Source organism: Arachis hypogaea, chromosome 7 (assembly GCF_003086295.3).
Source record: "Arachis hypogaea cultivar Tifrunner chromosome 7, arahy.Tifrunner.gnm2.J5K5, whole genome shotgun sequence".
NCBI classification, from domain to species: Eukaryota; Viridiplantae; Streptophyta; class Magnoliopsida; order Fabales; family Fabaceae; genus Arachis; species Arachis hypogaea.
Window position 1 is genome coordinate 42,864,057 of NC_092042.1, and position 15,642 is coordinate 42,879,698.

The following is a 15,642-nucleotide window of genomic DNA, read 5'->3' on the forward strand; positions in this document are numbered from 1 at the left end:
TTGGGCTGAGCATTGAAGCATTTTCGTGTAGAGACTCTTCTTGGAGTTAAACGCCAGCTTTTATGCCAGTTTGGGCGTTTAACTCCCATTTTGGTGCCAGTTCCGGCGTTTAACGCTGGGATTTCTGAGGGTGACTTTGTACGCCGGTTTGGGCCATCAAATCTTGGGCAAAGTATGGACTATCATATATTGCTGGAAAGCCCAGGATGTCTACTTTCCAACGCCGTTGAGAGCGCGCCAATTGGGCTTCTGTAGCTCCAGAAAATCCGCTTTGAGTGCAGGGAGGTCAGAATCCAACAGCATCTGCAGTCCTTTTCAGTCTCTGAACCAGATTTTTGCTCAGGTCCCTCAATTTCAGCCAGAAAATACCTGAAATCACAGAAAAATACACAAACTCATAGTAAAGTCCAGAAAAGTGAATTTTAACTAAAAAATAATAAAAATATACTAAAAACTAACTAGATCATACTAAAAACATACTAAAAACAATGCCAAAAAGTGTACAAATTATCCGCTCATCATAACCCAGTAACAAAATCCATCGTAATCTCTTCCCATTTCCATTGTGGTATCTCCAATGGTTGCAGGGTTCCAGGTGGTTTTTGATGTCCCACCTTAATCTTCTGGCAAGTGAGACACTTTGAAACATACGTTGCTACATCTTTCTTCATTCCCGACCACCAGAACATCTTCTTCAGATCTTGGTACATTTTAGTCGTTCCGGGATGGATAGAAAATCTGCTTTCATGAGCTTCGGTCAGAATGTTCTTTCTCAAGTCCTCCTGAGCAGACTCTTTATCTTGGCGTACCTCTTCCGGCTGATTTGCCTTCATCCGTGTTAACAATGCCAGCATTCCTAAATTCTGGGCTTGAGCTTGCTAAATAGCTATCTTAAAGTCAGATGTTAATTGTAGTTGCGCCACAACAATTCCTCTTGATGTCTCTCTCATTCCTAATTTTAAGTTTTCAAAGGCTGAGATCATTTCTTCTTCCTTGATCGTCATCCAGGATATGCCCAAACTCTTCCGACTCAAAGCATCTGCGACTACATTTGCCTTCCCAGGATGATAGCTCAATTTAAAATCATAATCTTTTAAGAATTTCATCCATCGCCTCTGCCTCATATTAAGGTCTTTCTGATCAAAGATATATTTCAAACTCTTATGATCAGAGAAAACTTCAAATTGGGCTTCGTACAAATAGTGCCTCCAAATCTTAAGTGCAAAGACCACTGCTGCTAATTCCAAATCATGTGTCGGATAGTTCCTTTCGTGAGGTCTTAGTTGTCTTGAAGCATAAGCTACCACATTCCTATGCTGCATCAATACACATCCAAGTCCCTTAAAAGAAGCATCACAATACACCTCAAAAGGTTCCTGTGGGTCTGGTAACACCAAAACTGGCGCCGTCGTCAACTTTTCCTTTAAAGTTTCAAAGCTTTCTTCACACTTCTTTGTCCACTCAAACGGAACTTCCTTCCTAGTAAGGCAAGTCAAAGGTAAAGCTATCTGTGAAAAACCCTTGATAAACCGCCGATAGTATCCTGCTAACCCCAAGAAACTACGAACTTTTGTAACTGTCTTGGGTTACTTCCATTGTACTACGGCCTCGATCTTTAAAGGATCTACAGTTATACCATCTCGTGTGATCACATGTCCCAAGAATGCCACTTCTGTCGCCCAAAACTCACATTTCGACAATTTCGCATATAACTTCCGTGCTCTTAATATTTGCAACACAATCCTCAAATGCTCTCCATGTTCTTCTTCTGTCTTGGAATAGATGAGGATATCATCTATAAAGACTACCACAAACTGATCTAGATACGGACAAAAAATGCGATTCATATAATCCATGAATACAGCAGGAGCATTAGTCAGTCCAAAGGACATAACCGTATACTCATAGTGACCGTACCTAGTTCGAAAGGCAGTCTCAGGTATATCTGATTCCTTCACCCGGATCTGATGGTAACCTGACCGCAAATCAATCTTCGAGAATACTGTCGCACCTCTCAGCTGGTTCATCAGATCATCTATCCTTGGGAGTGGATACTTGTTCTTGATTGTGATCTTGTTCAATTGCCGATAATCCACACATAACCTCATTCCACCATCCTTCTTCTTTACTAGTAACACTGGAGCTCCCCATCGTGATACACTCGGACGAATAAACTTCTTCCCCAGCAATTCATCCAACTACTTCTTTAACTCTGCTAGTTCCAACGGTGACATCCGATATGGTGCTATAGAAATTGGTCTGGCTCCGGGAACCAGATCAATACTAAACTCTATCTCTCTCTAAGGTGGAAACTCAGGTATATCATCCGGAAAAACATCAGAAAACTCCTTCACCACTCAGATTTGCTCCAAGTCTTGTTCATTAGTTTCTGAGCTAGCCGATAGTAGAACGTAACCCTCTAACCCACTATTACTAGAAATAACTCTTAGGGAATTCAAATAGAAGGTACAAGACTCAACTGGTTCAGTGTGCATTTCAGATGATGGAAATATAGCAATTCGTTTAAAACAATCAAGGAAAACTTGATGCTTAGACAACCAATCTAGACTTAAGATAATATCTAAACCACACAAAGGCAAACAAACCAAGTCATGTATAAAAGTCCTAGCCTTAAGAACAAAAGGCACCTGTTGACATACTTGACTAGTTAAGGCATTTAGAGATGTGGGTGTACGAACAATTAGATTATAATTTAACATGGTGAAATCTAATCCCAACTCAAGCGCAACAGTCTCAGAAATAAATGAATGTAATGCACCAGAGTCATACAGTATAGTTAAGAGTCGAGATTTGACATTACACTGACCTTGGATTAGGGAGTCTGATTTCATTGCGTCATCAGCAGTCACAGCAAACACACGTCCTTGCTGTGGCGGCCTATCTATTCCTTGTACTGGCTTCTTCGGACAGTCCTTAGCCATATGTCCAGGCTGACCACAAGAAAAACAGATAATGCCTGTAAGCTGACAAGGTCTACTTCCATGCTCCTTTCCACACTACCTGCATACTGGTCGCATCTGCGCCTGCTGAGGTCGCTTACCCATATCCTGTCTCATTCTTCCTCCATTCCCTCCTGTAGGACGTGCATGAACATTTCTATTCTGATTGTACCTTCGTGAAGGCATTGCTCCCTACTTAAAATTCCTTCCCTGAGGAGCTGTATACCAATTATAATTCTGAAAAGAAGATCCTGGGCAATTCATCCGAGCTGCAGCTATCTTCTTAGCACAGTCCTCTACTAGCTGACTCTTATTAACCAACTCCACAAAATTCCGTATTTCCAATGGAACCACTGAGTTCAACAAATCTTCACGGAGTCCTCCTTCAAATTTCAAACATTTCCACTCTTCAAAATCTGCTGGATTCCCTTGACAAACCTTGGAAAAACGACATAAATCTTCAAACTTCCTTGTATACTCAGCAACAGACATACTTCCCTGTTTTAACTGCATCAACTCCATCTCTTTTGCCTCACGAGTAGCTCTAGGAAAGTACTTCTTATAGAACTCTTCTTTGAAAATATTCCACAAAATATTACCCTCATCTTGCTGCAGTAAACGTTGAATGCCCTGCCACCAGTGTTGAGCATCCCCTTCCAACATATAAGTAGCAAATTCTACATACTGTTCTTCCGGGACATGCTGTGCCCTCAAGGACCTTTCTATGCCTTGGAACCAATTATCAGCTTCAATTGCTACAGTCGTACCCTTGAATTTCGGTGGATTAACTTTCAAGAAAGCAGCTAATGTCATAGGCCTATCATGATTCATGTTATCTCCATCACCGTTCCCACCATTCTCACCGTTACGGTCATTGTTACGCTCTTCATTACGTTCCCCCACACGGTTAATTGCTCGGGTAGTAGCAGTCACCGTTTCACGCACAGCCTCAGCCATAGCGTGAATTGCAGCAAACAGATTATCATCGTTTCGCGGCAGATTGTTAACAGTAGACCCTTCCCGATTGCTACGTCTCCGTGGAGGCATCCTGATTCTGTTCACACCAAACAATCAATACCAAGGTGATCAGTCTTAGTACCTCAAGTTGGGCGTGAACATTATCAAAATGAAAGCACAAAGACATTCATGCAACACATATCACATAGATACCCTATAAGCATGAGACACACCACAGAGCATGCAATAAAGCATAATTCAGTCCATTCCCCAGGCTCTAACAGGAAGAACTGCTCTGATACCAAATTGTAACGATCCAACTTCTAGCATGTCTAGAATCATACTAGAAATTGAATGTTACCAACTTGTTTTTCCTTTTTTGTATTACTAATTAATAAATATAAGCATGTACGTTGTTAAAACACCACGAGTTTTACAAGTAAATTTTTTTTTAAAGCAAGAATAATTTAAAGTCGCATACCTTCCATATATCAAGGGATAATTAAACATTCACATACATAAAACAAAAGATAACAGAATATGGAGCAACACACTATAATATACATCATGTTACAGAAGTGGCTCAGTTATATAAGCATAGAGCTATAGTACAGCACTCCTAAGTCAGTGACTCATATAGTATGTACATATATGTACATAAGACGCCCCAGGGCCTGGCCTGACCAAAAGCCCCTAAGCTGGCACCCAGGCTAGCCTGACTCTATGATATGCCTATTCCCTCTAATCATGCTAACAAAAGTGAGGGAGACACTCTAATGTACTGAAGTTAGACTAGGCGTCTCAAAAAGTCTCCTCAATCCTGGTCCAGAGTACCTCACGGAAAACCACCGGGCGAATGGTGATGCTCGCCTGCTGGTGCCTCGCCTGGCTCATCGTCATCGCTGTCAGAGGAGATAACTATGAAGTTAGGATCTTCCTCTGGATCTTCTTCTTCCTCCTCCTCTTCTTCTGCCGGAGTGATAGCAGAGGAACCACTGCAGGCCACAGGAACCATAAAAGGATAGCTACCAAATAAAATACAGTCGGGAAAAGGAGGTGGTGCCTCCCTGATCTGATCATACTCATGTCCTTGCTGATCATCAAAAACAGGAGGCTCGATCAGCTCAGGTAAAGGATCAAGCTCGGGTGGCAACACAGGAACACCCCACTCATCAAGGACAAAAGGTGCAAGAGATGCCTCATGGATAGGCTGGGCAGGTATAGGCCCATCAGGTAGAGGAGGTTCAGGTGGAGGTGGCATCTGCTCCTCATGATGAGGTACCCTAGGTCTGCCGGGGTGTAACCAAGATAAAGGAAAGTCATAGGGTGCATCAGGATTAAAGTATGCTGTCCTAATAGGGTACTGGAAAGGTCTACCACGAACTATATAATTACGGATATGAGGTACCACACAGTAGATGTAATACTCGCCGCGCACCGGGTCCTCGTGGATGTACGGTGGATCAATCTCGTAGAATAGGACTCCCGTGTCCATCTGTAGAGGTGTAAGGGGTAAGAACCGGGGAGTTCTTAGTAAGGTCGGGGTTTACAGTTAAGTTCATTTATAATGTCTGTGGTCATAGAAGTATAAATAAATGTAGAGTAATATGTACATAACAGCAACATAAACTAACGCATGAATAAGAGAGAAAATAGGAGGTAAATGCACATTCACACATTAATATGCAATCACACAGTTATGCTCAAACAAACAAGGAATAGAACAAGAACACAAGAAGATAAGAAATAAATAATGCACAAACAAGTATGATGCATGTCTGTCCCTACTGCAGGTAATGAGCTCATTTGTCGGTTTCGACACGCACCCGACGCAATCCGACCCTCCAAGTCAGATAAGGCCTTCCTAGAACTTAATCCCAGATTAAGTACCGCATACCCTCTACCAAGTGCTCTCGACTTGCAGGGCTGATATTTGCTCAGGTCTCAATATACTGCAGGTATGCGAGTCAGGCCTCTACCAAGCATTCAGCTTGCAGGGCTGGTACTACTCTACCGCAGCCTGTCTGGGAAGCAACATCACAATACGGGCGTCCCCGCACAACATTCACAAGCATTGTCCGAAGGCTCATAATTCACATATAACCATACTTTCCATCACTTAGCAATCATCGTAAATCAAGCATTACAACATCACAGAAAGCTCATTCTGCAATTCTCTGTTTACTCTGTAAGGTCAGGTACACAGCTATATCACTTTTAACTCCTTTTCTTTTTAACATAAACACAGGTTTCAAAATCTTGTTTCTTTACCTCATATACCTCTATATCTTCTCTTATACCTCTTCTTAGGTGTTTAGTAAAGGAAATTAGAGAATTCTGGACTCAAAACTGCGTTCCTGAGGCTTTTAGGAAAAACTGTCTTTTTATCAATATTTTATTATTATTAATAAAATAATATTATTATTAAAATAATATCATTAATAAAATAATATATTAATATTTTATTATTAAAATAATAATATTTTATTTAACTTTCAAAAATTACATTTTGACCCCCGAACTTCTTGGAAATTGCACTTTGACCCCTATAACTTTTAATAATTGCACTTTAGCCCCTCAACTTATAATTAATTAATTTTCAACCCCAAAATTGTTAATAATTGCATTTTGACCCCAAAACTCCATGAATACACGTTTTCATGTTCTTCCAAAAACCAAAAACATTTTTCCAAAAGTTCATCAGGTTTCTGCTTGATTTTTAGCTAGTTTTTCAATCTTTTCGGAAACTGATTTGAACCCGATTTTTATCAAAACAAAGAGAAACTTTTCAGCCATCAAATACACATCAAATAAGCATCAAAAATCATGATTTTAATGGCTGGAATGTCACGTTTTCCAGCAGCACCAACAACCACTTCAAAACCATCATAAACATGATTTTCAAACATTAAACAACAAGATTTCATGATCAAACCATCACACAAACACCCAAAACCAAACCTCAAGAAATAAGATCTGATTTAACACTTCAAGAACACAGCCAATCATTGATTAATTTACCAAACCTTACCTCCTTTGCTGCTGTCCAAGATTTCACCAAAAACAAGCTTCCAGAAGCACTTTTACGCCTATTTTAACATCAAAAACAACTTTAGAATCTTATGAACCATGAAGGCTGAAGCTTCATGATGATGAAAAGAAGGTTTTCCTCACCTTAAGGTAACTAGAAATCACGTTTTCTTGGAGCTTTTGGTGATTGAATAAGAGATCCTAAGAGAAAACATGAAGAAAACATCATTAGCTTAAGGAACCACCATGGCCGAATCTTCAAGGAGGAGGATCAGCCTTCATACCTTGATTTACTCCATGAAAAGTGACATAGAAATGAAGAGGAGGAAGAGGTGAACACTTTGGTAAGATTATATTTTTGATAGGGGTTTCGGTTTGAGAAAGAACGGAGAAAGAGGCTCAGGTGTTCATGGAAGCTTCATGGTTTTCTTTCATGGTGTTCTAAGCTTTTCCAAGAACAAAAATGATAGCCAAGCTGTCCAAGGGAGGCCGTGGCTTTTGGATGATGATTATCCAAAAGTTACTTGTCAAAATATCTCAGAAAAGGATAATTACTAAAGCTAGAAGTATTAGAACTTAAGTGATTACACTGTTAATGGATAAACATTAATTTACTTAGTGTAAATGACACTAGTAACTGGATAATCATAAGAATAAAAGATATATGATGAAGCATTAGCAGTGCTAAGTTCATCTAAGAATGCCGGTATTATCTGTTACCAGTAGATTTCTAGCTCAGTTATTATATTACTAAACATAGATCAACATTAATCACAGTAGAAAAGATAATAATATAATATTCTGAATAAAATAATAATATATGAATATTATATTAATATAATTTTTCTCTCGAAATTCGTGACCGGCTCGTCACATAGAGACTAACCACGAAAATCAGAATTTTGAAATTCGGGCCCGAAGTGGCTAAAAAACGCAACTTTTCGCGACGTGCCTTCTTAGATTAGGAGAGGTGTCCTGTGCAATCAAGCTGCTGACTCAGCAGCTTGATGATGCAGCACCTGTGCAGTGGAGGTGCTTATATGCATAGAAATTCCTAAAAATTCTGTAAAAAAATTCCGTTTGATCCCGAAAAAGCGCCGTTTCTTCGAGGCTAGGCCGTTACATTTTTGGTATCTACTTTTTAAAAATAATTTTTCTTTGATTAAATCTTTTGTCAAAATTTTAAGTTTGGTGTTCTTTTTATGTTCTTGAGTCTCTGAATTTTGTTCTTGTTGTTCTTGTAAGTTTTCAAAGTGGTCTTGAGTCTTCCTTGTGTTTTAATCTTAAAATTTTTAAGTTTGGTGTCCCTTGGTGTTTCCCTCCAAAAATTTTCGAAAAACAAGGGTGCCAGATCTAAAAATTTTAAGTCTTGTGTCTTTTGTGTGTTTTTCTCTTTCATCATAAAATTCAAAAATCAAAAAAATATATTCTCTAACTATTTTTAAGCAAAAATTTTGAAATTGTTAATAAAAATTTCAGATTTCAATTTCAAAATTTTATCTTATCATATCTTAGGAGTCAAGTTTTCAAAAATCATATCTTTTTCAAATCTTTTCTTTTAATTATTTTTCTTACAAGTATCTTTTAAGACATATCTTTTTCAAAACTTCCTAACCACTTTCTCTCTCTTCATTTTTCGAAAATTCTTATCCCAATTTTTCAAATCTTTTTAATTAATTAATTAATTATTTTAGTTTTGAATTTTCCTTTAATTATTTTCAAATTTTCGAATTTTTATTTTATTTTTCATTTATTCTGTTTTACTTTATTTTAATCTCGGTATATAAAAAAATTATATATATATATAATATTTTTATCTCCAATCCATATCATTTCCCTTTCTCCATCATGGACCTAAGTGGAAATGAATAGTCCAGAAAGACTCTGGGGTCATATGCTAACCCCACTACTGCTTCATATGGGAGTAGTATTTGTATACCCTCTATCGGAGTCAGTAGTTTTGAGTTAAATCCTTAGCTCATTATCATGGTGCAGCAAAATTACCATTATTCTGGTCTTCCACAGGAAGAACCTACTGAATTTCTGGCACAATTCTTACAAATTGCTGACACAGTACATGATAAGGAAGTAGATCAGGATGTCTACAGATTATTACTATTTCCATTTGCTGTAAAATACCAAGCTAAGAGGTGGTTCAATAACCAACCTAAGGCTAGCATAAGAACATGGAAACAGTTGTTAGACAAATTCCTGAATCAATATTTCCCTCCTAAGAGGATGACACAGCTAAGGCTGGACATTTAAGGCTTCAAACAAGGGGATAATGAATCTCTTTACGATTCCTGGGAGAGGTACAAAGAGATGCTAAAAAAATGCCTCTCTGAAATATTTTCAGAGTGGGTGCAGTTAGACATCTTCTACTATGGGCTTACAGAAAAAGCTCAGATATCTCTAGACCACTCAGCTGGTGGATCTATACACATGAGAAAGACAATTGAAGAGGCTCAAGAGCTCATTGATACAGTTGCTAGAAATCAGCATCTGTACTTAAGTAGTGAGTCTTCCATGCAAGAAGAGGCTAAGGCAGTATCCACTGAACTTAGTCCTCCAGAACAAGTTGCTGAAATCAATCTGCAATTATGTTATCTAACAGAATAGTTGGCAGAATTTAAAGAGATGTTACAAGACACTAAGGACACTAACAAGAACATGGAAGCACAATTTGACCAGACAAGACAGCAGTTATCAAAACAGATAACAGAAGAATGCCAAGCAGTTCAATTAAGGAGTGGAAAAACATTGAATACCTCAACTCAAAGCAGCAGAAAGCCAAGAAAAGAACAAATAACAGAAGATAAGCAAATTGCTACCCGAAATCCCTCTAAGGACAGTAAGATCCCAGAGAGGAATGATTCTGGCGTTCAAACACCAGAAAAGGGTGAAAAATTGGCGTTAAACGCCCAGTGGATGCCCAGATCTGGCATTCAAATGCCAGAAAAAGGGGAAAAAGTGGCGTTAAATGCCCAAACCATGTTCAGTTCTGGCGTTTAAACGCCAGAAAAGGGTGGAAATCTGGCGTTAAATGCCAACCCAGCCCCCAGTCCTGGCGTTTAAACGCCAATGAGGGATCAGACACCTGCAAGTACTGATAATAACTCCCTCAAGAAGGCTTCTCAACCTACCTCTGTAGGAAATAAACCTGTAACAACCAAGGTTGAAGAATACAAAGCCAAAATACCTTATTCTCAAAAACTCCGCCAAGCGGAACAAGATAAACAATTTGCCCGCTTTGCAGACTATCTCAGGACTCTTGAAATCAAGATTCCGTTTGCAGAGGCACTTGAGCAAATACCCTCTTATGCTAAGTTCATGAAAGAGATCTTAAGTCATAAGAAGGATTGGAGAGAAACCGAAAAAGTTTTTCTCACTGAAGAATGCAGTACAATTAATTTAAAGAGCTTACCAGAGAAGCTTAAAGATCCTGGAAGCTTTATGATACCATGCACATTAGAGGGCGCTTGTACCAAGACAGCTTTATGCGATCTTGGGGCAAGTATCAACCTAATTCCTACATCCACTATCAGAAAGCTTGGCTTGACTGAAGAGATCAAACCAACCCGGATCTGTCTTCAACTTGCTGATGGCTCCATTAAATACCCATCAGGCATGATTGAGGACATGATTGTCACAGTTGGGCCATTTGTCTTTCCCACTGACTTTGTAGTGCTGGAGATGGAGGAGCACAAGAGTGCAACTCTCATTCTAGGAAGACCTTTCCTAGCAACTGGACGAATCCTTATTGACGTCCAAAAAGGGGAAGTAACCTTGAGAGTCAATGAGGATGAGTTTAGGCTGAATGCTATTGAAGCAATAAAGCATCCAGACACATCAAAAGACTACATGAGCGTTGACTTTATTGATTCCCTGGTAGAGGAGATCAGTATGGCTGAGAGTCTCGAATCAGAGCTAGAGGACATCTTTAAAGATGTTCAGCCTGATATGGAGGAACCAGAGGAAATAAAAGAACCTCTGAAAACTCTTCAAGAAGAGGAGAAACCCCGAGCTCAAACCACTACCGCCATCCCTGAAATATGCATTTCTGGGAGAAGGTGACACTTTCCCTATAATCATAAGCTTTGCTTTAGATGCTCCATAAGTGAGGTGGGACCCGTACTATTGGTGTTCAGTGCCAAAATGGGTGTTTTGATGGGTGTTCAGTGCCAAAATGGGCGTTCAACGCCAGGACAGGGTGCTGGTTCTGTCCCTCTTGGGCACTAAACACTAGGCTCGGCATTTAGCATCAGATGTGGCAGTGATTCCAGAAGAGAAGTATACATTATTATATATCGTTGGAAATCTCTAAAAGTTAGCTTTCTAACGCGGTTAAGACCGCGTCAATTGGACCTCTATAAATCAAGTAATGCTTATTGGAATGCACCGAGGTCATAGTTGACAGCATCTGCTATCCTTTCTTCGTCTTTGCACAAAACTCTGCTAGATTCGCCCGAAATTCATGTGAAATCATAAAAACACCACAAAACTCAAAGTAGCATCCAAAGAAAATTTTTCACTAAAATATAATAAAACTTAATAAAATCTAACTAAAAACAATATAAAATTAACTAGAAAAGGGTATAAGATGTTCACTCAACAGGCATCAGGGTCAAAGAAAGAAGTATCAATCATATGGTCATGTAGAACATTTAATCGGTGCTCCCTACTTCTAGATCGCTGTTATAAGACCTCAGATTTTTGAAAATTAAATAAAAATTACTTATGATATTTTATTTATTCGAGATTATATTTTCAGAGATTTTTATATTAATTGAGTACTTTCTTATTATTGATTTAAATTTTTGGTAATTGAAAATTAATAAGAATTATATACTTTAATTTGAATATTTAGATTTTGAACTTTATTTCAGATTTTAAAGGAAATTAATTTGATTATTTCTAATTATTGAATTGGAGCATTTATTTGAAAATAATGTGTAACTTGATAATTAAATAGTATTTTTATAAATATTAGTATTGTATTAAAAATAGATTTTTCAATTCTCTATTACCCCTAATTTTATTAAAAATACCTATACTAATCCTAGCCCTTTTTTTTTCAATCGAAACTTTAAATCCCCAAAACACTCCTTACTAACACTAATAATTACTAATAGCCATCGCTCGCTGATAAACCCCATCTTTGTGGTTTATCTTGTGGTTAATTTGGGGATTTTTGTCAATATTTCTTGCACTTATTCACAAGAATTGCATGGTTTTGTATTCACTTCCTAATATTGCTCCATGATAGAAAACATGCTTATTTTGCCTTAGAATTACTATATTTTGATCCACTTTATTGCCATTCGATGCCATGACGTATTTGTTGAGTGATTTCATAATTAATAGGGTAAGAATGGCCTAGAAGAGAGAAAGAAAGCATGTACAAGAGGAAGAAACATGAAGATCTGGATTTTGGGAACTGCAGCACCGACGCGCACGTGCACATCACGCGCACGCATGGATGAGGATAGCTGGAAACGGTGTTCAAGGATGGACACATCCGCGCAGGCCAGAGAATTCCAACTGATGTGCACGCGCACTTGGCGCGCACACGCGGATCACAAAAGCAGTCGGCGCGCACGCGCGGGAAGCTGCACGTGACCTCATTAAAAAAAATTGTGCCTGGCGATTTCTGAGGCTCATTAGGCCCAATTTCAAGCTGTTTCTATATGGAAAAAGACCCAAGGATGCTAGGGAGAAGGAAGGGATCAATCATTTTACACTAAGACACATTTTTCTAGTTTTTGGTTCTTTGTTCTTCTAGAGAGAGAGAAACCCTTGTTCTTCTCTAGATCTAGCTTTAATTTGATCTTCCCTTGTTAAATTCTGAATTCGATCTTGTTAATTACTAGTTTTGATTGTTTAATTTGAATCTCTTAGTATAATTTTGCTTAGATCTTGTGTTAGTTTTATGGATTCTTGTCAATTGTCACTTTATACCCATTGCATGAATGTTGTGAATCTTGACTTGTTGATGTTACATTGATGATTCCTATGATTAATTGTGTTGTTTGAGTGATTATAAGTTGATATTTGTTAGTGGATATTTGTTAATTTCAATCACATGTCTTTTGTTAATGCTTACCATGTGTTTGATGAATTGTTTACCTTGATTATGGAGTAGTTCTTTTTACTCTTGGCTTAGGCCAAGGGAATTGGGTAAACGTGAGTCATTGGGTCTAATGGATTTGATGATTTGGGAACCCTTAGTGGTCAATTTGATAGCCATTGACACTAGCCTACTACTAGGTTAATTAGTAGTGAGGTTAGACCTTATGGGTGGATGTTGACCAAACCATTTAACTTACTTCAAGTATAGAAGTAGATTTAATGAGTTTGGCTCCTCATAATTGTCAAGATATGGTTATTAGACAAGGATAGTGACCCCAATTCCCATGTCTAGCCAAGAGTTATTTTATCATTCTTATTTGGGAAACCAAAAATCTTTATTGCCTTGCCTTGGTTATAGTTATTGTTTAGTTGAGAGTATAATTAAATTGAATGTTGTCTTCTTAGTTTGAAATTGCTCACATCTTGCTTAGTTATTTGAATTAGTTCCTTGCACTTTAGATTACTTGTTTGCTAAGATTCCTAGTTTACTTTCTTGCTCATGACTTACAACCCCAGATTTCTAGCCAATGTTGAAGCACATGTTTGCCCATTTCTTGTGAGACGACCCGAGGTTTGAATACTTCAGTTACTTTATTGGGGTTGAACTTGTGACAACCAATTCCTTTCTAAATTTGATCCTTGAGGATTGTTGTTGGTAGAGCTATACTTGCAACGCAACTTCATTGAGAAATTCTCTTTCGACGCAATTCCCGTGCACATCAAATTTTTGGCACCGTTGCCGGGGAATGGTTGCAACATATGCCTTGATATTGGTTATGTGAATATGTAAATATTGTAAATAGTTTGTTTGCTTTCAATACTTAGCTATATTTTAGCTTCTTTTATTTTTGTGCTATGACTCTCAAGTTTGATGACTCAATCTCAACCGAATTCTAGCTTAGCCGATTTTGATCCCGAGATTGAAAGGACTTTGTTACACACTCGGCAAGCTAGACAGCGGTTGGACTATACGGCTAGTACTTCGGCCTCTCTAGAAGAACATACCGAATCACTAGACGGTACCGAGAGTGACTTGGAGTCCGCTACTTCCTATTCTTCTGTTGGCACTACTAATACATCTTTGCATCTTATAGGTGAACCATACATGGTGGAGCCACGCCGGATCACTTTGCATGAGCAAGGAGCTCCAGATATTATACTTCAACCATTGCAAGTAAAGTATCCTAACCTTGATCCAAACTTTGAATTGAAGAATAGCTTGATAAACCTACTACCTAAGTATCATGGGTTGACGGGTCAAGACCCCACCGACATCTAAAGGATTTTCAAGTTGCTTATTCTACAGCTCAAAGGTGTGGAGCCGATGAGGTGGCTATCATGGTTTTTGTCTTCCCTTTCTCTCTTGAAGCGCAAGCAAAGACATGGTTTTATTTGCTACCGGATGAGATTACTACCAATTGGGATTTCTTGAAAAGAGAGTTTTTAGATAAATTCTTCCCACCGGAGAAGATCGACTACATTCGGAAGGAGATTTCGGGTATAATGCAAAGAGACCAAGAGAGTTTGTACGAGTATTGGTCTCGGTTCAAGAGGCTATTAGAATCTTGTCCACACCATGGAATGAACACTCACTTGCTCATTAGCTACTTCACCGGAGGTCTTTGTGTGGAAGATAGAAGATTGCTCACCGCTTCTAGCGGTGGTTCCCTCTCGAAAAGCAAGACAGAGGGAGAAGCTTGGAGTTTGATAAAGGATGTTGCCGAAGCTACACAACATACAAGGGGTGAGAAGTAATCCTCTCAAGGGTGTGGTAGAACCGTCCCCTTCCGAATCAAGCCTAACCAAAGCACATGGGGACATGACCACCATCCTCACGCAAATACGAAAGGATCAAAAGGAATTCTACTCCATCCAAGCTGTCCAAGCTCCACCTCTAGTTACTCAACTTGAAGGCCCCCCTAGGATTTATGGTTTGTGCTCTAGCACTACACATTACACCGATTAATGCCATCAAATTCAAGAGGAACATGCCCTTGTAGTGGCCAATGTGAATTACAATAACCGTCCACCCTATCTTTCTCAAGGCCAAAACTACTACCCTCATGGTAGTAATCAACATCAAGGGTGAAGGACTAATGCACAAGGGAGCAATCAAAACCAAAGATGGAACAACCCTTCCTCTCATCACAACAATAACCAATCTTCATCTCAATACCACCACAACCACAACAATTACCAAGCCAACCAAAACCACCACAACCAAAACCAAAACAACTACACCAAGTACCAAGCACCACACCATAGACAACAATCTAACCAAACCTCTCCATCTCCCACCAATCAAGTTGACGAGCTTAGAGCCACTGTGGATAAACGGGATGAAGGCTATAAGGCTCAATTCAAGGCCATGAGTGCTCAATTGGCCAATCTTACCGACATAATTTGAAGATGTCCATGTCCTCCTCCAACAACACCAACCAACCCTCAAGTTCTCCTAACCTTCTATCCCAACCCCAACCAAACCCAAAGGGCGGTCTCAACGCCATCACTCTACGGTCGGGAACTAAATTGGAGGAGATACCTCCAAGGGTCTTGGATGACATTC